Source organism: Dama dama, chromosome 15 (genome assembly GCF_033118175.1).
Source record: "Dama dama isolate Ldn47 chromosome 15, ASM3311817v1, whole genome shotgun sequence".
In the NCBI taxonomy this organism is placed as follows: Eukaryota; Metazoa; Chordata; class Mammalia; order Artiodactyla; family Cervidae; genus Dama; species Dama dama.
In genome coordinates, this window is record NC_083695.1 from 21142747 (window position 1) to 21164955 (window position 22209).

Below are 22209 nucleotides of genomic sequence, written 5' to 3' on the forward strand. Positions count from 1 at the left end.
TGAAGTAGGTTGACATTCACTTCACCAGGGGATCTTCCCAACCCGAGGATTGAACCCTGGTCTCCTGCATTGCAGGCAGATTCTTTACCAACTGAACTCCCAGGGAAGTCACTAACAGGTAAATGCAGAGGTGAAAGCCAGACTAAAACCAAGTGGATCTCATAGTCAACCATGTTACTGAGTGTGTATGTACATGTGGATCTGTATATGCATGCATGTGGTTCAGTCTCTCATCTTCCCCAGACTTTTTTCATTTCTTTTTTCTGAAGGGCCTCGCTCCTTTCTATTGCAGTCTGGCTTCCTCCAGCTGCTGGTGGACATGAAAAGAGGCAGCTCCAGTTTAGCACCTCCAAAAGAAAGAGACACTCCTCCTCCCAGTATTATTTTCTGTGTTTGCGTTATATGTCTGCTCTCAGTTAGTCACTGTGACCAGAGGAGTGATATTATTAGAAGACCCAAGTTGACCATACTGAATGGGTGAAAGAACATGAATAGAGCCCCAAAGAAGCAGGAAGAACTTTTCCAAAGGGAAGAGTGGTTTTATCAAAAGAATGAACTAAGCACACATGTACAGTTCCTCTTGCATCCAAAATCCTATAAAAGACCAAAATTTTCAAAATTCAGAATGCTATAGATAAGAGGTTTGATGACATCAATGATAGATTATTGATTAGATGAAACTGTAGCCCCATATGTACTGAAAAGATGCTACAGAGTTAATGCTACATTTCTTTAAGCATCCTAAGTAGATACAGAAATGAGAGAAACTTTGAGAGGGAAAATGATGAAAGCATTACTTTCAGGTCAGTTTTCATTCCAATCCCAAAGAAATGCAAGGCCAAAGAATGCTCAAACTACCACACAATTGCAGTCATCTCACATGCTAGCAAAGTAAGGCTCAAAATTCTCCAAGCCAGGCTTCGACAGTACGTGAACCATGAACTTCCAGATGTTCAAGCTGGATTTAAAAAAGGCAGAGGAACCAGAGATCAAATTGCCAACATCCGTTGGATCATTGAAAAAGCAAGAGAGTTCCAGAAAAATATCTACTTCTGGTTTATTAACTATGCCAAAGCCTTTGTGTGGATCACAACAAACTGGAAAATTCTTAAAGAGATGGGAATACTAGACCACCTTACCTGCCTCCTGAGAAATCTGTATGCAGGTCAAGAAGCAACAGTTAGAACTGGACATGGAACAGCAGACTGGTTTCAAATCGGGGAAGGAGTATATCAAGGCTATATATTGTCACCCTGCTTATTTAGCTTATATGCAGAATATATCATGAGAAATGCTGGGCTGGATGAAGCGCAAGCTGGAATCAAGATTGCCAAAAGAAATATCAAAAACCTCAGATATGCAGATGACACCACCCTATGGCAGAAAGCAAAGAAGAACTAAAGAGCCTCTTGATAAAAGTGCAAGAGGAGAGTGAAAAAGTTGGCTTAAAGCTCAACATTCAGAAAACTAAGATCATGGCATCTGGTCCCATCACTTCATGGCAAATAGATGGGGAAAGAGTGGAAACAGTGAGAGACTCTATTTTGGGTGGCTCCAAAATCACTGCAGATGATGACTGCATCCAGGAAATTAAATGACGCTTGCTCCTTGGAAGAAAAGTTATGACTCACCTAGAGAGCATATTAAAAAGGAGAGACATTACTTTGCCAGCAAAGGTCCATCAAGTCAAAGCTATGGTTTTTCCAGTAGTCGTGTATGGATGTAAGAGTTGGACTATAAAGAAAGCTGAGCGTTGAAGAATTGATGCTTTTGAACTGTGGTGTTGGAGAAGACTCTTGAGAGCCCCTTGGACTGCAAGGAGATCAAACCAGTCCATCCTAAAGGAAATGAGTCCTGAATATTCATTGGAAGGACTGATGCTGAAGCTGAAACTCCAGTACTTTGTCCACCTGGTGCAAAGAACTGACTCATTGGAAAAGACCCTGATGCTGGGAAAGATGGACGGCACGAGGAGAAGGGGACAACATAGGATGAGATGGTTGGATTACATCACCGACTCAATGGACATGAGTTTGAGTAAGCTCTGGGAGTTGGTGATGAACAGGGAAGTCTGGTGTGCTGCAGTCCATGGGCTCATGAAGAGTTGGACATGACTGAGTGACTGAACTGAACTGACCTGATGAAAGCAAGTACAGCAGCTACACCATTTAACCCATTTACTTTCTGCTGCTTATACAGGACACTGGGATTCTGTGGCATTCATTTCAATGCTAAAGAAGCTATTATGGGTGTTGACACTAAAGAGGAGGGCAGTTCTGAAGTTGGCCATTGATGTTCAGAAGTGACAGTGAGTACACCCTGAATGTAAGTTACTGCCTCATCTACCTAACCATCATTCTTTATGCCTCCCCTACAGTGTCTAAAGGCAAGGTTGGCAAACCAGACATCCACAGACAAATGAGCAAGGATCATCTAATGTGAAGGTCAGCTGGCAGCACAAAATCAACAAGTATTTGAGGAAAATAAAATTATAAGAGATTCATGAAACTCTGAACAGATCAAATGACAGCTAAGGAACCGAGTTGATAGAGCAAATGGTAGAAGATCTAAACTCTGATTAATAGTCTCACAAAAGTTTGAAAGTTTATTGTTTTCTTGACAAATGAACTGATAGAGATCTTGTTTATTTAAAATGAGATTTGAAAATGTTTATAAACTATCAATTTTCTGTTGATAGGCTTGAAAATCCAGAAAAAGCAATATTCAGGGAACAGTAAATTTTACTTGAGAAATACAAATTTACTTGAGAGTGTAGAAAATCTTAATAGAATGTTAAACCTATAAAATATTGAACACTCAACACATAAAAATGCCATCAGATATAGGTTTTATAGGCTAGTTCTACCAAAAAATTTTTTTAATTTTTATTTTGTCTTGGGATATAGCCAATTAGCAAATAATGTTGTGATAGTTTCAGGGGAACAGCAAAGGGATTCTCCCCAAACTCCCTTCCCATCTAGGCTGCCACATAACATTGAGAAGGTGCTATATTGTAGGTCCTTGTTGGGTGTCCGGATAATTAGGGAGTTTTGGATGGACATGTACCAAAATTTCTAAGAGTAAATAATTCCCTTTTATATAAGTTATTATAGAGCATAGAAGGAGATGGAATGCTTTCAACTCATTCTCTGAAGTTAGTGTAATCTTGAGAAAGCTTTAAATTTATCCTGTGAATCAGTAATGAATTATAATCAGAAATAGAAAAGAATAACACAAAATTGTAGGTAATCACAGTTATGAAAATATTATAGATGCATTAATCTTAACTAAATATTATGAAGTGAAATATGGCAAAGGATTAGATGTTCGGATAGTGTTTATTCCAGATATGGAAGGATGGTTTAACACTGGGATATCTATTAATGTAATTCAGTACATTATCAGATTACAGGAAGAAAAAAACAAATGATGATCTCAATAGATACAGTAAAACATTTGATAAATATCCATTTCTCATTTTAAAAAGACTCTAGTTAGTCCATAATGTAGGTTTACACTCAACTCATAGAATATACCAAAAACTGAAATCTCTCTAAAATGTCTTAATGAAACCATTAAAATACCCAAGGAACAAGGAACAAGGCAAGGCTGATTATTTTTACCCAACACTGGATTTTTAGTTCCTCAACAATTTGATAAAACAAAAAAGAAGTCAAATTAGAATAAAAAGGAAGGTGTTGAAAAACAAGATACAAAGCTGTCATTGTTTGCAGATGGTATGGTAAGAAACCTTCATTAAGAAAAGACTATTTTCCTGTATTTTTGTAATAGCCTCGAAGAAAAGGATCACATTGGTAATAATGAAAACCATAAAATATGTAGGAATGAACCTAACAAAATGTGCAAGAATAATACAAAGAAAATTGAGCACTTTATTTGTTGAAGACTTTAGATCTTCTGTCCTATAGAATTTACTGACATTTGACTAAATTTTACCTAAATTTGACTCCATTTTTGTGGTATCTCTTCCTTATTTCCAGAACACAGTTAGTGTTGGAAGGCTAACTAAATTTCACTTCAGATGTTTAGCAAGACTGATTTGAAGGTGGTTTTGTACAATCTTAAGACACAAACAGTGTCTGGTTTTCTTTCCATTTTCTTTTTCTCTTTTAATATTTTGTCATTCTTTCTTAATTTATGAGCTCAATATTTGTAGAAACAGAAACTTTCACTCTTCAATTATTAAAATGAGATACAGTTCATATGGAAAAGGCAGAATAGGTTTCTTATTCTCTCCCTTTCTCTAATAGTTTTTAAAATAATACATTGGATTTTTAGTATACTTCAAAAGTGATGATGGTAGACTGAATAATTAATTTCCCTCCCATCATTTCAAGATACCTACATACCAATTCCTGGAACCTGTCTATATGTAATCTTACATGTGAAAGAGGTTTTTGCAGATATGATTAAGCTGAAGGCTTTGAGATGGGAGGATTATCCAAGTTGGCTGAATGTAATCATGTTCCTCCTAAGAGGAAAAGAGAGGAAAGAGAGAGTCAGGTGACAAGGGGAGATATTTGAATATGCTACATTGTTGGCTTTGAAGATGGAGGAAGAGGCAAGGAGCCAAGGAATTCATGTGCCCTCTAGGAACTGATAGAGAAGGCAATGGCAACCCACTCCCGTACTCTTGCCTGGAAAATCCCATGGACGGAGGAGCCTGGTAGGCTACAGTCCGTGGGGTCACGAAGAGTTGGACACGACTGAGAGACTTCACTTTCACTTTTCACGTCCATGTATTGGAGAAGGAAATGGCAACCCATTCCAGTTTTCTTGCCTGGAGAATCCCAGGGACAGGAGAGCCTGGTGGGCTGCCGTCTATGGGGTCACACAGAGTCGGACACGGCTGATGTGACTTAGCAACAGCAGCTAGGAGCTGAATAAGGCAAGGAAACAGATTCTCCTGTAGAGTCTCTGAACTGAATGAAACCTCTTCAACACATTAAGTTGAGGACTTCTGACTTCTAGAACTGTAAAATAAATGTGTGTTAATTTAAGCCACTGTTTGTGGTAATTTGTTGTAGCAAGAATAGGAAACTGAAATAGATTTTATTTTGTTTTTGTTTTGTTTGATCCATATTAATTACTATTCTTAATGCTCAGTTTGACTCATTTTGAACAGTAATCCCATTGGTTTATTTGTGAATTCCTGTCAGAATATCCCCCTGCTTTAATTACCATACCATTAAATAATTTCTTGATATCTACTATGCCAGTGCCTTCTTATTGTTATCCTTCTTCAATATTTGGTTGATTATATACTTCATACTAAAATACTATAAAAGAAAAGAGGAATACTTTTGATGAGCTTATTGGTAATCTGGAAACAACTGAGGAAAGAATCTCTGAGCTAGAGGATATTATCAAAAGAATCCTCAAACCAAAAACCAAAGAAAACAAACACTGAAAGAGAAAAAAAAAAAAATGGAACAGACTATATCCAAGGTCTACAGGACAACTACAAAAGGTATAACATACATATAGTGGGAAAAGCAGGAGTAGAAGGAGAGAAAGGAACAGAAGAAATATTTGAAATATTCATTCAATAATGAATGAAATTTTCCCCAGATGAATTTCCCTACATCCTGGGAGGTCAGAGAACCCCAAAGATGATAAATGCCAAAAAATTATACCTAGGCATGTAATTTTTAAACTATGTAAAATCAAAGATAAAGAAAAATTCTGAAAGGAGTGGGGGAGGGGGGAAACAACTCAACCTGTAGGAACCAGTATAAGAATTACTTTCAATTTCTCTGAAACCATACAAGTAAGAAATGAGTGAAGTGTTTAGTGTTGAAAGAAAAAAAAGCTACCAACCTAGAATTCTATACATTGTGAAATTATCCTTAAGAAGTGAAAAAGGAAGGCTTTCTCAAACAAATAGTCCTGAGGGAATTTGTTGCCAGTAGACCTGGCTTGCAAGAAATGTTAGAAGAAAGTTATTTAAAGAGGTGAAATAATATAGGTCATAATCTTAGATCTGCATAAAGTAAAGAAGTGCATCAAAGAAGGATTAAATGAAGGTAAAATAAGAACTTTTTATTTTCTTTTTTCTTAATTTATCTAAGAGTAAAATTTGTTTAAATAATAATAATGCATTTGATTATATATATATATATATATGCTTATCTATAAGTGACATGAATTTCATGATGGATATAAGGGACAACACAGAAGGAATAGGTTTATTTTGTTTTTATAAGGCTCTTACACTGCCCATGAAGCAGTATACTATTATTAATATTTAAAATTGAACTTGGATTGGCTGTAAGTGGATATTGAAAACTAGAGAACATCACTAAAAAAGTAATATGCTAAGAAATGGAAACAAAATGTAATTATATAGAATTTTCAATTAAAAACGGAAAGGTAAGGAAAGAGTGAAAGACAAAATTAAGAACAAAATTTTGCTAGAATTTTGTTAAGGATTTTTGCATCTATGTTCATCAGTGATATTGGCCTGTAGTTTTCTTTTTTTGTGGCATCTTTGTCTGGTTTTGGAATTAGGGCGATGGTGGCCTCATAGAATGAGTTTGGAAGCTTACCTTCCTCTGCAATTTTCTGGAAGAGTTTGAGTAAGATAGGTGTTAGCTCTTCTCTAAATTTTTGGTAGAATTCAGCTGTGAAGCCATCTGGTCCTGGGCTTTTGTTTGCTGGAAGATTTTTGATTACAGTTTCGATTTCCTTGCTTGTGATGGGTCTGTTAAGATCTTCTATTTCTTCCTGGTTCAGTTTTGGAAAGTTATACTTTTCTAAGAATTTGTCCATTTCTTCCAAGTTGTCCATTTTATTGGCATAGAGCTGCTGGTAGTAGTCTCTAATGATCCTTTGTATTTCAGTGTTGTCTGTTGTGATCTCTCCATTTTCATTTTTAATTTTGTTAATTTGGTTTTTCTCTCTTTGTTTCTTAATGAGTCTTGCTAATGGTTTGTCAATTTTGTTTATTTTTTCAAAAAACCAGCTTTTAGCTTTGTTGATTTTTGCTATGGTCTCTTTAGTTTCTTTTGCATTTATTTCTGCCCTGATTTTTAAGATTTCTTTCCTTCTGCTAACCCTGGGGTTCTTCATTTCTTCCTTCCCTAGTTGCTTTAGGTGTAGAGTTAGGTTATTTATTTGGTTTTTTTCTTGTTTCTTGAGGTAAGCCTGTAATGCTATGAACCTTCCCCAACAAAATTCTAGCAAACAGAATCCAACAACATATTAAAAAAATCATACACCATGACCAAGTGGGCTTTATCCCAGGAATGCAAGGATTCTTTAATATCCGCAAATCAATCAATGTAATACACCACATTAACAAATTGAAAGATAAAAACCATATGATTCTCTCAATAGATGCAGAGAAAGCCTTTGACAAAATTCAACACCCATTTATGATTAAAACTCTCCAGAAAGCAGGAATAGAAGGAACATACCTCAACATAATAAAAGCTATATATGACAAACCCACAGCAAGCATCACCCTCAATGGTGAAAAATTGAAAGCATTTCCCCTGAAATCAGGAACAAGACAAGGGTGCCCACTCTCACCATTACTATTCAACATAGTGTTGGAAGTTCTGGCCACAGCAATCAGAGCAGAAAAAGAAGTAAAAGGAATCCAGATAGGAAAAGAAGAAGTAAAACTCTCACTGTTTGCGGATGACATGATCCTCTACATAGAAAACCCTAAAGACTCTACCAGAAAATTACTAGAGCTAATCAATGAATATAGTAAAGTTGCAGGATATAAAATTAACACACAGAAATCCCTTGCATTCCTATATACTAACAATGAAAAAACAGAAAGAGAAATTAAGGAAACAATACCATTCACCATTGCAACAAGAATAAAATACTTAGGAGTATATCTACCTAAAGAAACAAAAGACCTATACATAGAAAACTATAAAACACTGATGAAAGAAATCAAAGAGGACACAAACAGATGGAGAAACCTACCGTGTTCATGGATTGGAAGAATCAATATTGTCAAAATGGCTATTCTACCCAAAGCAATCTATAGATTCAATGCAATCCCTATCAAGCTACCAACGGTATTTTTCACAGAACTAGACCAAAGAATTTCACAATTTGTATGGAAATACAAACAACCTCGAATAGCCAAAGTAATCTTGAGAAAGAAGAATGGAACTGGAGGAATCAACCTGCCTGACTTCAGACTCTACTACAAAGCCACAGTCATCAAGACAGTATGGTACTGGCACAAAGACAGAAATATAGATCAATGGAACAGAATAGAAAGCCCAGAGATAAATCCACGGACCTATGGACACCTTATCTTTGACAAAGGAGGCAAGGATATACAATGGAAAAAAGACAACCTCTTTAACAAGTGGTGCTGGGATAACTGGTCAACCACTTGTAAAAGAATGAAACTAGAACACTTTCTAACACCATACACAAAAATAAACTCAAAATGGATTAAAGATCTAAATGTAAGACCAGAAACTATAAAACTCCTAGAGGAGAACATAGGCAAAACACTCTCCGACATAAATCACAGCAAGATCCTCTATGACCCACCTCCCAGAATATTGGAAATAAAAGCAAAAATAAACAAATGGGACCTAATGAAACTTAAAAGCTTTTGCACTACAAAGGAAACTATAAGTAAGGTGAAAAGACAGCCCTCAGATTGGGAGAAAATAATAGCAAATGAAGAAACAGACAAAGGATTAATCTCAAAAATATACAAGCAACTCCTGAAGCTCAATTCCAGAAAAATAAATGACCCAATCAAAAAATGGGCCAAAGAACTAAACAGACATTTCTCCAAAGAAGACATACAGATGGCTAACAAACACATGAAAAGATGCTCAACATCACTCATTATTAGAGAAATGCAAATCAAAACCACAATGAGGTACCATTACACGCCAGTCAGGATGGCTGCTATCCAAAAGTCTACAAGCAATAAATGCTGGAGAGGGTGTGGAGAAAAGGGAACCCTCTTACACTGTTGGTGGGAATGCAAACTAGTACAGCCGCTATGGAAAACAGTGTGGAGATTTCTTAAAAAACTGGAAATAGAACTGCCATATGACCCAGCAATCCCACTTCTGGGCATACACACTGAGGAAACCAGATCTAAAAGAGAGACGTGCACCCCAATGTTCATCGCAGCACTGTTTATAATAGCCAGGACATGGAAGCAACCTAGATACCCATCAGCAGATGAATGGATAAGGAAGCTGTGGTACATATACACCATGGAATATTACTCAGCCATTAAAAAGAATTCATTTGAACCAGTCCTAATGAGATGGATGAAACTGGAGCCCCTTATACAGAGTGAAGTAAGCCAGAAAGATAAAGAACATTACAGCATACTAACACATATATATGGAATTTAGAAAGATGGTAACGATAACCCTATATGCAAAACAGAAAAAGAGGCACAGAAATACAGAACAGACTTTTGAACTCTGTGGGAGAATGTGAGGGTGGGATATTTCAAAAGAACAGCATGTATACTATCTATGGTGAAACAGATCACCAGCCCAGGTGGGATGCATGAGACAAGTGCTCGGACCTGGTGCACTGGGAAGACCTAGAGGAATCAGGTGGAGAGGGAGGTGGGAGGGGGGATCGGGATTGGGAATACATGTAAATCTATGGCTGATTCATATCAATGTATGACAAAAAAAATAATAATAATAAAAAAAAATTAAGAACAAAATACAAGGGCAGCAAATAAAAAGCAGAAACAAATATGGTATGTATTAATCCAGCTATATCAAATTTAATGCCAAATTTAATTTAAATTTAATGGTTTAAATGCATGAAAAAAAAGATTGCCTTAAAAACAATATGATTGTCTCAGTAAATCCAGAAAAAGCTTTTGACAAAATTCAACACCAGTTTATGATAAAAACTCTCTAGAAATTGGGCATATAGGGAGCACACCTCAACATAATAAAGGCCATATATGACAAACCTGTGGGCAAAGCTGGTGACTCAGATGGTAAAGAATTCACCTGCAATGCAGGAAGCCCAGGTTAGATCCTGGGTTGGGAAGATCCCCTAAAAAAAGGGAATAGCAACCCACTCCAGTATTCTTGCCTGGAGAATTCCATGGACAGGGGAGCCTGGTGGGGTACAGTTCACGGGGTCACAAAGAGTTGGACACGACTGAACAACTAACACACACATACACACATGACAAACCTACAGCTGATACTGTACTCAATGGTGGAAAGCTGAAAGCACTTCCTTTAAGAGCAGAAACAAGACAAGGATGTCCACTTTCACCACTTTTATTCAACATAGTTTTGGAAGCCCTGGCCACAGCAATCAGAGAAGAAAAAGAAACAGAAGGAATCCAGATTGGAAAATAAGAAATAAAACTGTCACTATTTGCTGATGACATGATACTATACATAGAAAACCCTAAAGATGTTACTGGAAAACTACTCTAAATGAATTCAGTAAAGTTGTAGGACACAAAATTAACACATAGAAATCTGTTGCATTTCTGTACACTGACAATTATCTATCCCTGCATTCCTATACAGTAAGAATGAACGATCAGAAAGAGAAATCAGAGAAACAGTCCCATTTAACCATAGCATCAGAAAGAATAAAATTCCTAGGAATAAACCTACCTACAGATACAAAAGACTTGTACTCTGCATATTATAAGATGCTGATGAAAGAAACAGATAATACAAAGAGATGGAAAAATATACCATGTTCTTGAATTAGAAGAATCAATTGTCAAAATGACTACTATCCAAGGCAGTCTTACAGATTCAATGGCATTTTTCTCAAAATTAGAGCAAAAATTTTTACAATTACTATGGAAACACAAAAGACCCCAAATAGCCAAAAAGCAATCCTGAGAAAGAAAAATGGAGCTGGAGGAATCAGACTCTTTTACTTCAGACTGTACTACAAAGCTACATTTATCAAAATAGTATTAACACACACACACACACACACACACACACACACAAAGAAATACAGGTCAATGGAACAGAATAGAAAGCCCAGAAATAAAACCAAATGCCTCTGTCAGTTAGTCTATGACAAAGGAGGCAAGACTATACAATAGAGGAAAGACAATCTTCAGTAGATGATCCTGGAAAAACTGGACAGCTATGTGTAAAAAAAATGAAATTAGAACATTCTTTGACACCATACACAAAAGTAAACTCAAGATGGAAAAGCAGTTTGGCATGCAGCCAGTTTTAAGGTCATTGTCCAGTCAGGGAGAGAGACTTAGTGCCACCTGTGAAGCCTGAACAAGACTACTTCACTAGCTTCCTCAACACAGACATGAAGAGGACATCACAGAGTGATAAAAGGGTTGATTCTCCAAGAAAACATGACAGTTCTTAACATATGTGACTTAACAATAGGGTATCAAACTGTGTGAGGCAAAAACTGATAGAATTACAAATAAAAATGTTCAAATCCTCTATCGTAGTTGGAAAGTTCAGCACCCCTCTATTCATAAGTACATAGATCTAGCTGGCAGAAAATCTGTTAAAGACATCGTAGGACTCAACAACACTATCAGTCAACGGAATATAATTGACATCTATGGACTACTTATCCAACAATAGAAGAGTACACATTCTTTTCAAGCTCACAAGGAGCATTCACCAAAATAGACCACATTCTATACCATAAAACACACCTTAACAAATTTAAAAGAACAGAAATCATAAATGTCTGCTCACAGATCACAATGAAATTAAACTAGAAATCAATAACAGAAAGGTAACTGAAAAATCCAACAATTTGCAGTAATTAAACACACTTCTAATAACACTGGCTCAGATAAGGCATCTCATGAGAAACTTGAAAGTATTTTGAGCTAAATAAAAAAAAACACAGCTAATCAAAATTTATGGGATACAGCAAAAGCAGTGCTTAGAGGGAAATTTATAGCATCGAATGTGTATATTGGAAAACAAAGATCTAAAATCAGTAATCTAAATTTCCATGTTAGGAAACTAGAAAAATAAGAGCAAATGGAATACAGAGTAACTGAAAGAGAAATAGCCTGCTCCTAAAGAACTAGAGCAGAAATCAATGAAATTGAAAACAGGAAATCAATAGAGAAAATAAGTGAAATCAAAAACTGATTCTTTGAAAAGATCAATGGAATTGATCTTAAGCTAATTAAGAAAAAAGCAGGAGGACACAAATTACTGCTATCAGCAATGAAGGAGGGGACATTACTACATCCCTATGGACATTGTGCTCAGTCGTGTCTGACTCTGCAACCCCATGGACTGTAGCCTACCAGGCTCCTCAGTCCAAGCACTTTTCCAAGCAAGAGTACTGGAGTGGGTTGCCATTTCCTTCTCCAGGGGATCTTCCTGATCCAGGGATTGAACCTGAGTCTCCAGCATTACAGGCAGATGCTTTACCATCTGAGCCACCAGGGAAGCCCTCCCTATGGACATTAAAAGGATAACAAAGGAATACTGTGAACAATTCTCTGCCCACAAATTTGATAACATAGATGAAATGGACCAGTTACTTGAAAGACAAAAGTTTGCCAAAACTCACGAAAGAAGAAACATGATGTGAATAAATAAATAAGCCTATATCTATTAAAGAAAGTAAATAATTAGTAATCTTCCAAAAGACAAGACACATGGCTTAGATGGACTCACTTGTGAATTGTAACAAACAAATAAGGAAGAAATCATACCAGTTCTCTACAATCTCTTGCAGAAGACAGAAGTAGAGGGAATACTTCCTGACTGATTCTATGAGGCCAGCATTACCAAAGTACTAAAATTAGACAAAGACATTACAACAAAAGAAAACTGTAGACTAATATCTCTCATGAACATAGATGCAGAGGTATTCAACGAAAATTTAGCAAATCTCATCTAGCCATGTATTCACCATGACCAAGTGTGATTTATCCCAGGCATACAAGGCTTATTCAACATTCAAAAATCAATTACTATAATACTTCAAGACAAGCTGAAAAAAGAAAAATCACATGGTCATAATAAATAGATTCAGAAAAAGCATTACATAAAATTTGATACCCATTTGATATAAAAACTCAGCATACTAGAAATAGAAGGGAACTCCCTCATTTGATAACAAATATCAAAAATCTATAGCTAACAACATTAAACCATTCAATCCAAAGGAAATCAACTCTAAATATTCATTGGAAGGACTGATGCTGAAGCTGAAGCTCCAACGCTTTGGCCACCTGATGCAAAGACTAACTCATTGGAAGAGACCCTGACACCAGGAAATATTGAGGACAGGAGGAGAAGGGGGCAACAGAAGATGAGATGGCTGGATGATATCACTGACTCAATGGTCATGAGTTTGAGCAAACTCCAGGGGATAGTGAAAGACAGGGAAGCCTGGTGTGCTGCAGTCCATGGGGTCGCAAAGAGTCAACCACAGTTTAGCAACTGAACAACAAACATCATTAAGTTAGAAACTCAAAGCTTTCCACTAAGATAAAGTGTACTACAAGGCAGGGATATCTCCTTTTTTTTTCTTTTTTTTTTTTTCATTTATTTTTAGCCTCCAATTAGTTGGAGGCTAATTAGTTTACAATACTGTAGTGGTTTTTGTCATACATTGACATGAATCAGCCATGGATTTACATGTGTTCCCCATCCTGATCCCCCCTCCCGCCTCCTTCCTCATCCCATCCCTCTGGGTCTTCCCAGTGCACCAGCCCTCTTCTGTACTATAAGTTCTAACCAATAAGACAAGAAAATGATATAAACGGTATACAGATTGAGAAAGAAGATATAAAAATGTCTTTGTTTGCAGAGGACCTGACTGTCTTTGTAGAAAATCTGATAGAATTTACCAAAAACGAAATCCTATAAAAAACAAACACAAGCAATTCTAGAAAGAGTACAGGATACAAAGTTAATATATAAAAGTCAATTTCTTTCCTATGTATCAGAAAGAACAAGTGGAATTTGAAATTTAAATCACTTTATCTTTTGTATTAGTACTCAAAAAATGAAATACTTTGCCATAAATCTGACAAAATATATACTAGATTTACATGAGGACAACAAGAACCTCTTAGAATGAAATAAAAAAAAAAACCTAAATGGAGTGATATTCCATGTGTGGGTAGAAAGACTCAATATTGTGAAGATCAGTTCTTCCCAACTTTATATATAGATTCAATGCAATCATCTAAATCCCCAAAATTTATTTTATGAATGTCAAAAAACTGAATCTAAAGCTATAATGGAGAGTCGAAAGTCCCAGAACAACTCACACAGTGTTGAAGGAGAAAAATAAAATTGTATGATTGAGACTACTTGACTTTAAGACTTACTGTAAAGCTACAGGGACAAAAACAGTGTGGTACTGACACAAAAACAGATACCCAGATCAGTGGAACAGAATAGAGAGCCCCAAAATAAACTCAAACAGGAATGATCAATTACTCTATGACAAAGGAGGCAAAATTATACAATGTGGAGAAGACAGTCTCTTCAGTAAGTGATGTTGGGAAAACTGGACAGGTGCGTGTAAAATTAATTAGAACATTTTCTCACATCAAGTACAAAAAATAAAGTCAAAATTAATTAAAGATCCAAATACCCAAATTTAAGAGTGGAAAGCATAAAAATCCTAGAAGAAAACATAGGCAGTACACTCTTTGACATTAAGAGTTAGCAATATGTTTTTGGATCTGTCTCATCAGGCAAAGGAAACAAAAGCAAAAAACCAAAAATGAGGCCTAGTTGAACTTAAAATCTTTTGCACATAAAAGGAAATCACCAAAATTGAAACACAACCTACTGAGTGGGAGAAGATGTTTGCATTTTTATGCAGGTTTTTTTTTTTTCCTGCTACTGACTTGTATGAAGTCTTTTTATTTTGGGGGTATTAACCCTTTATGAGTCATATTATTTCTAAAACATACAAACAACTCATACAACTCAATAACAAAAAAAAAAGAAAAGAGGAAAAAAGCCCAACTGAAAGTGAACAGAAGACCTAAGTAGGCATTTCTCCAAAGAAGACATACACATGGCCAACAGGCACATGAAAAAATATTCAAAATCACCAATTATTAGGAAAATGCAAATCAAAACTACAATGAGGCACCACCTCACACTTGTCAGAATCACCATCGTTAAAAAGTCTACAAACAACAAATGCTGGAGAGGGTGTAGAAAAAAAGGAACCCTCTTACACTTTTGGTGGAAATGTAAATTGGTGTATTCACTATGGAAAACAATGTGGAGATTCCTCAAAAAACTAAAAATAGAATTGCCATCTGATCTTACAATCTCACTCTTGGACATATATCCAAACAAAACTATAATTTGAAAAGATAGATACACCCTACCATTCATTGTAGCACTATTCACAATAGCCAAGACATTGAAACAACATCAGTGTCCAACAGATGAATGGATAAAGAAGATGTGGTGTACAATGTTCTTGGATTGAAAGACTCAATATTATAAAAATTATTATTACTACCCAAAGTAATTTATAGATTCAAAGAAATCCCTATCAAACAACCAATGGTATTTTTCACAGAACTAGAACAAAAAATTTCACAGTTCATATGGAAACACAAAAGACCTTGAATAGCCAAAGCAGTCTTGATAAAGAAAAACAGACTTGAAGGAATCAACTTTCCTGACTTCAGACTATACTACAAAGCTACAGTAATCAAGACAGTATGATACCGGCACAAAAACAGAAATATAGACCTATGGAACAAGATAGAAAGCCCAGAAATTAACCCACACACGTATGGGCACCTTATCTTTGACAAAGGAGGCAAAAATATATAATGGAGAAAAGAGAGCCTCTTCAATAAGTGGTGCTGGGAAAACTGGAGAGCTACAAGTAAAAGAATCAAAGTAGAACACTTCCTAACACCATACACAAAAATAAACTCAAGATGGATTAAAGACTTAAATGTTAGACCAAAAACCATGAAGCTCTTAAAGAGTGTATAAAGCAGTACATTTTAGCAAGGTCTTCTTTGACCCACCTCATAGACTAATGGAAATAAAAACAAAAATAAGCAAGTGGAATCTAGTTAAACTTAAAAACTTTTGCACAGCAAAAGAAACAGTAAACATGATTAAAAGACAACCCTCAGGTTGGGAGAAAATAATGGCAAAAGAAACAACTGACAAAATCGCCAGAATACATAAGCAGCTCATACAGCTCAATATTAGGAATACAAACAGCCCAATCAAAAATGGGCAGAAGACATAAACAGACATTTCCCTAAAGAGGACATACAGATGGCAAAAACATATGAAAAGATGCTCAACATCACCAATTATTAGAGAAATGGAAATCAAAACTACAATGAGGTATCACCTCACACCAGTCAGAATGGCCATCATCAAAAAAAAAAAAAAGCTACCAACAGTAAATACTGGGGAGAATGTGGAGAAAAGGGAAAGCTCCTGTACTGTTGGAAGTAATGTAAACTGATACAGCCATTAAGGAGAACAATATAGAGATTCATTTTAAAAACTAGGTATAAACCTACCTTATGACCCAGAAACCCCCCTGCTGGGTGTATACCCTGAGAAAACCACAATTCTAAATGACCCATGTACCCCAATGTTCAATGCATCACTATTTACAATAGCAAGGACATGGAAGCAACCTAGATGTCCATTGACAGATGAATGGGTAAAGAAGATGTGGTACATATATACAATGGAATATTACTCAGCTATTAAAAAGAACAAATTTGAGTCAGTTCTAGCAAGATGAATGAACCTAGAGCGTGTTATATAGAGTGAAGTAAATCAGAAAGAGAAAAACAAATATAGTTTATTAGCATGTATATATACGGATCTAGAAAAATGGCATTGATGAACCTATTTGCAGGGAAGGTGTGGAGATGCCAATACAGAGGATGGACTTGTGGACACAGTTGGGGAAGGAGAGAGTGAATGGAGAAAGTAACATCAACATGTATACACTATCAAAGTGTAAGATAGATAGCTGGTGAGAAGTCGCTGTGTAGCACAGGGAGCCTGGTCTGGCACTCTGTTATGGCCTGTAAGGATGCGGGGGAGGGTGGTGGGTTTAGCAAAGAGGGGATATATGTATAATTATGGTTGATTTACACTGTTGTATGACAGAAACCAACACAACATTGTAAATACTGAAAAACAAAAAATAAAAGAAGATGTCATACATATATACAGTGGAATACTACTCAGCCATAAAAAGAAATAAATAATGCCACTGCAGCAATATGGATGGACCTAGAAATTATACCAAGTCAGAAAGAGACAAATACCATATGATATCACTTATATGTGGAATCTAAAATATGATACAAATGAACCTATCAAAGAAGCAGAAACACACTCACAGACATAAAGAAAAGACTTGTGGTTGCCAAAGGGAAGGTAGAGATTGGGAGTGTGGAAATAGCAGATCCAAACTGCTGTATAGAGAATGGATAAACAACAATGTCCTATTATATAGCACAGGGAACTATATTCAACACCCTGTGATAAATCATAATGCAAAAGAATATTAAAAAAGAACATGTATATGTATAACTGAATCTTTTTTTTTTTGCTGTACAGTAGAAATTATCAAAACATAAATCATCTATACTTGAGTAAAACTAATTTTTTATTACAACATTTTTAATGAAATGATTCTAGATAGAAAGTGAAAGAAATAGAAAAGAATGAAAACAAGTAAAATGTGACAGTAGATCTGAATTATACTGAATTATAATACACCAGTGTTTTGTGTGGCTTAAAATATTACATAGAGAATTAAAATAAACTGATGAAAGTGAAAGTGAAGTTGCTCAGTTGTGTCCAACTCTTTGCCACCCCATGGACTATAGCCTGCCAGGCTCCTCTGTCCATGGGATTCTCCAGGCAAGAATACTGGAGTGGGTTGCCATTTCCTTCTCCAGGGGATCTTCCCAACCCAGGATTTGAACCCAGATCTCCTGCACTGCAGGCAGACTCTTTAGAGTCTGAGCCACCAGGGGGAAGCCTAAATAAACTGATAATGCTTTATAAATTGAAAGGGTGGTAAATGGGTCATGGGGTCACAAAGAGTCAGACATGGCTGAGTGACTAGCACCTTATAAATTGAAAAGAAGGTAAATGAGTTAATGTATTGTTTCTGACATTTTTTGAGAAGAGTCAAAGTACTGATTTATAAACATTTAATAATTTGAGGATGCATATTCTAATCTCTAGGATAAGCTTTGGATAAATAATGTTAAACTAGTAGAAGAAAAAATAGAATAATAAAAATCCATTGGTTTAAAAAGTGCTAAATTTAAAATCTCTCGTGAAAAAATGAGAAAAGTATGGAGGAAAGTAGTTTTTAATTTTGAGATTAAATTAAATTAAATTTAGTTGTAGGATTAGCCACCTAAATTTTTTTTTAAGGTTTAAGGAAGATACTACAAAGAAAAATGTTTTTAAAAAGGCACTTGAAAATTTTTGCAAACTAACGTATAAAGGTCAAAATTATTTTATGCATAAATAGTAACCACACAGAAAGTAAGTAAACGACAAACAACACAGCAGAAACATTGCAAAGAATTTGAACAGACTGTAAATTTTACTGATAAAGAAGATATAAATGTATTTAACCTCACTATTTATCAAGGAAGTACAAATAAGAAAAACTATTTTCAACTGTAATATTGGCTAATATCAACAAGATTGATTAACAGCCAGTATTAATGAAGATGCAAGAAAACATAGCTCTGTGGCAGGGGATTGTTGATAAGTTAAATTTTTAAAGCCACTTTGGAGAGCAGACTGGAAAAGTCAAATGTAAACATCCTTTGTCCACCAAATTCTAATTTATAAGTATCTTTTGTTTGGACATACTCATGTTATATAAAGATGTTTATTCATGAATATACATCAAAGTATGGTTTATAACAGCTAATAATTTCAGAAAGTGAATAAGAAGGAAAATGACTAAATAAAATGAAGTATAATCACACTGTGGAAAACTAACCAGTCTCTAGAAGGAATCCAGCAGATCCACATGTATGGTTATGTTAGGATCTCAAACATGCTTAAAGAAAAAAGTAGAGAGGTAGAACAATGTGAATAGTGTTTCCACTTATTTTTAAATGCAGATAAACATGAAAATATATAGACATGTATATACATTTAAATGATGGTAAAGACTTGAAAGGCTAGAAGATTTATACTAACCTTTAACATGGCAGACCTTCGGGCAAGTGAGTGAAAGTAGGAGTTGGATAGGATTTGAAGAAGGACATTTTATTCTGTGTATTTCAGATTTATGTTAATCTTCTACAGTGTGAATGTCTTCATGTATTACTTGTACAATAATTAAATTGTTCCCTAGTTCATTTCCAAGAAGTAGTGAGGCATATTTTGTAAATTAAATGCAGGCATATGAGCATGCTTCCATACTAATATATTAACAGTATTATCATCTGGGTATTTACAAAATGAAAAACTGAATAGAAAAAAAATAGGTGAACTCTTGATCCATAAAATTTTTAAATACTTTACAAGTGTATTGCTGACATATTTTAAATTTAAGTATAAACTTGGTTTAACTGAAAAGTCATTTATAGATTAAAAATCTGGTGCTGTGCTATAACATCCCAAATTTTCCCTAAGAAAATAAAATTGATATCATGAATTATGTATACATAGCACATTTTAAAAATATTTATTCAGTTTAATTTCACCAAAGTGACAACACATCGAATCTTGGATCATTTGTACTTTCAAAGGTTATATTATATACATGTATATATGTATGTGTGTGTGTATGTATTTAAACAGATGCACACACACATATACATATTTGCATTTGAATATAAAAATGTTATAAGATTAAGTCTGCTTTAATAGTTTCCCTAATTTACACATGTAATAGGTATAATTTTATCTCTTAACTGTTTAAGCCAAAACACTTAATGTTCAGACTTTTAGTTTATAATATGGACATTTTCACACGCTCTCCCTTTGCACAATTCCAGAGGGCACCGTTCACATCATGGTCTATGTGATTAGTGGAGTTGTGCATTATGCAGCCTGCACAGCTGAAGGTAGAGGCCCTGTTTTCACAAGTGGTACTGTGGCAGAATCTGATTATTATAAATATGACACACTTAGAAAGATATTTAAAGAGAATGATAAATATACCTAAGTGGTTACCTTGCCTAGAGTCATATTTTGGCAGCCTTTCAAAATCTAAAATAATACCACTTATAGTCAGCAAATATAGACAATTCAGACCTCTCTAAAGTCAGTGATGTCAATTGTATATAATTTTATGTTCTGAGCACTTACTCCTAAATCAAAAACAAAATAAAGAAAACACTTTTTTCTTCCTTATTTCAAAACCCACACAGATTATGGGTGTTAATGAGACTGTACTTTAAAAATATTAGCTTTTGATGGGGAAAAATAACCAGATAGAAATATGAATTTTATTTTCTTTCTTTAAACTATAAAGTTATGGTATCCTTAATAAACAAAACATGACACTTATGTAAACACTCAGCCTTTTAAGGAAAAAAAAAAGCAGAAACAGCATTGCGTGTCTGATCGTATTTTGGAACAGAGTATAGCAACTGAAGCGTAGCTATGAAGATATCTTTTTTCTCTTTAGTTTACCCTTGAGATGTACCTATCAAAATAATCTAAACTTATCCAGATGATGTTTTTAATCTTGAAAAAGGCTTTTTCCCCCCCTTGTTGGATGATCCTATTAGCAAACTGCTGGAAGGGAAAATCATACAGGACATAATTTGTAGTTTGACCTACTCACATTGGGTGTTGCTAAAGAAAATCAATCAGAAATTGTTGTGTTAAAATAACTCTATCTGCTTTACCTGGCGTGTGTGACTGACTTTAGAATCTTATCATTTTAAAAAAATGGTTGACGCTTGAGAATACAATTTATCAAACTTCTTGTCCTTTTTCTGCAAAGCACAGGAAAATAATCATCCCACCCTAAATATCAGTCTTTTAAGAGAAATTCATGGGATCTGTCTCCAGTATAAAATAATTGATAAATGGCAGGAGCATAATTTAAAGATGGTTTCCATCACCAATCATATGGCACCTAAACTCTTGAACCTGTCACCCAAGTCTTCCCATCTGTTGGCCCACTAACATTAATCTCAGTTCCTCTGTGACCAGTTCTCTGATGAGCTAGGTTGGTCTTTTCATAATTACAGGGTTCCTACTTACTTTTTCCTTGAAGTAAGCTTTTCCTGCTGCCTGAAATGCTCTTCAGCCTTTTTTCTGCCAATTCAAATCTATTATTCCCTCATAGCTATTTGAGGGATGCTTTTTTTAAACACCAAAGGAAAAGGAAGGGAGGGAAGATGGACTTTGTCTGACATTTTTACTTTTAATTTCCTTAGCATTAAATATTTTCTAAGTATAGAGTTGTATCACTTGAAACTATGTAGCTCTGGAGGCTTAAGATAACTGATATTTTTTTCTCTTATTTTCCTCAGTAGAGAACCTATATACATTAACATACTTCCCTGGTGGCTCAGAGGGTAAAGAATCTACCTGCAGTGCGGGAGATCTAGGTCGGGTCCTGGGTTGGGAAGATTCCCTGAGTAGGGCATGTCAACCCATTCCAGTATTCTTGCCTGGAGAATCCACATGGACAGAGGAGCCTGGCAGGCTACCGTCCATGGGGTGGCAAAGAGCCGGACACAACTGAACGACTAAGCACAGCACAGCATTCAGTAGTTGTTTACTAGATCAGTTAATATAAAGGAAGGAAAGTTTTATTTCTTGACTGATTCCAAAACATTTTATTTGGAGAATGTTATTTTTGTGCACAGACTGAAAAATCTAAATCAGCTTATTAAGATATCAATCATTAAACCCATTACCAGGGAATTAAAAGTCAGTATTAGAAGAAAATATGCTTATATGAGTTGGTTTAATCATGGAGAACCTCTTTGTATGGACCACCCTGGGAATGTTCAATTTATAATGGGAATTCCCATTATAAGTTGAGAGTCTCAGAGACCACTAATATTTTAGATGACATCAAAATTTTAAAATTCTGTTTGGGGAGGGAAACACCATAGACAAAAATCAAACACTCTAAAAATAAAACTTACAGTATGGGTGGAAGAAAGGCACAATAGTATTAATGTGGGGTGTAATGATTTCTTACAAATCAATGAGCAAAAGGTAACAATACTAGTGGAAAAAA

The 22209-nt window shown here is 35.3% G+C and overlaps 1 protein-coding gene across 5 annotated transcripts in view; it reads left to right on the forward strand.

The window, feature by feature from the left end:
- CABCOCO1 (ciliary associated calcium binding coiled-coil 1) overlaps positions 1 to 22209 on the forward strand; it is a 171695-nt gene that overhangs the window by 67123 nt on the left and 82363 nt on the right. The window contains exon 6 of one of the 5 annotated variants that reach the window (XR_009696062.1): positions 2200 to 2325. The exons of the other annotated variants lie outside the window; for them this stretch is intronic. The gene's annotated coding sequence lies outside the window, so the exon portion shown is untranslated. The remainder of the gene's footprint in view (positions 1 to 2199; positions 2326 to 22209) is intronic. 5 annotated transcript variants of the gene reach the window in all.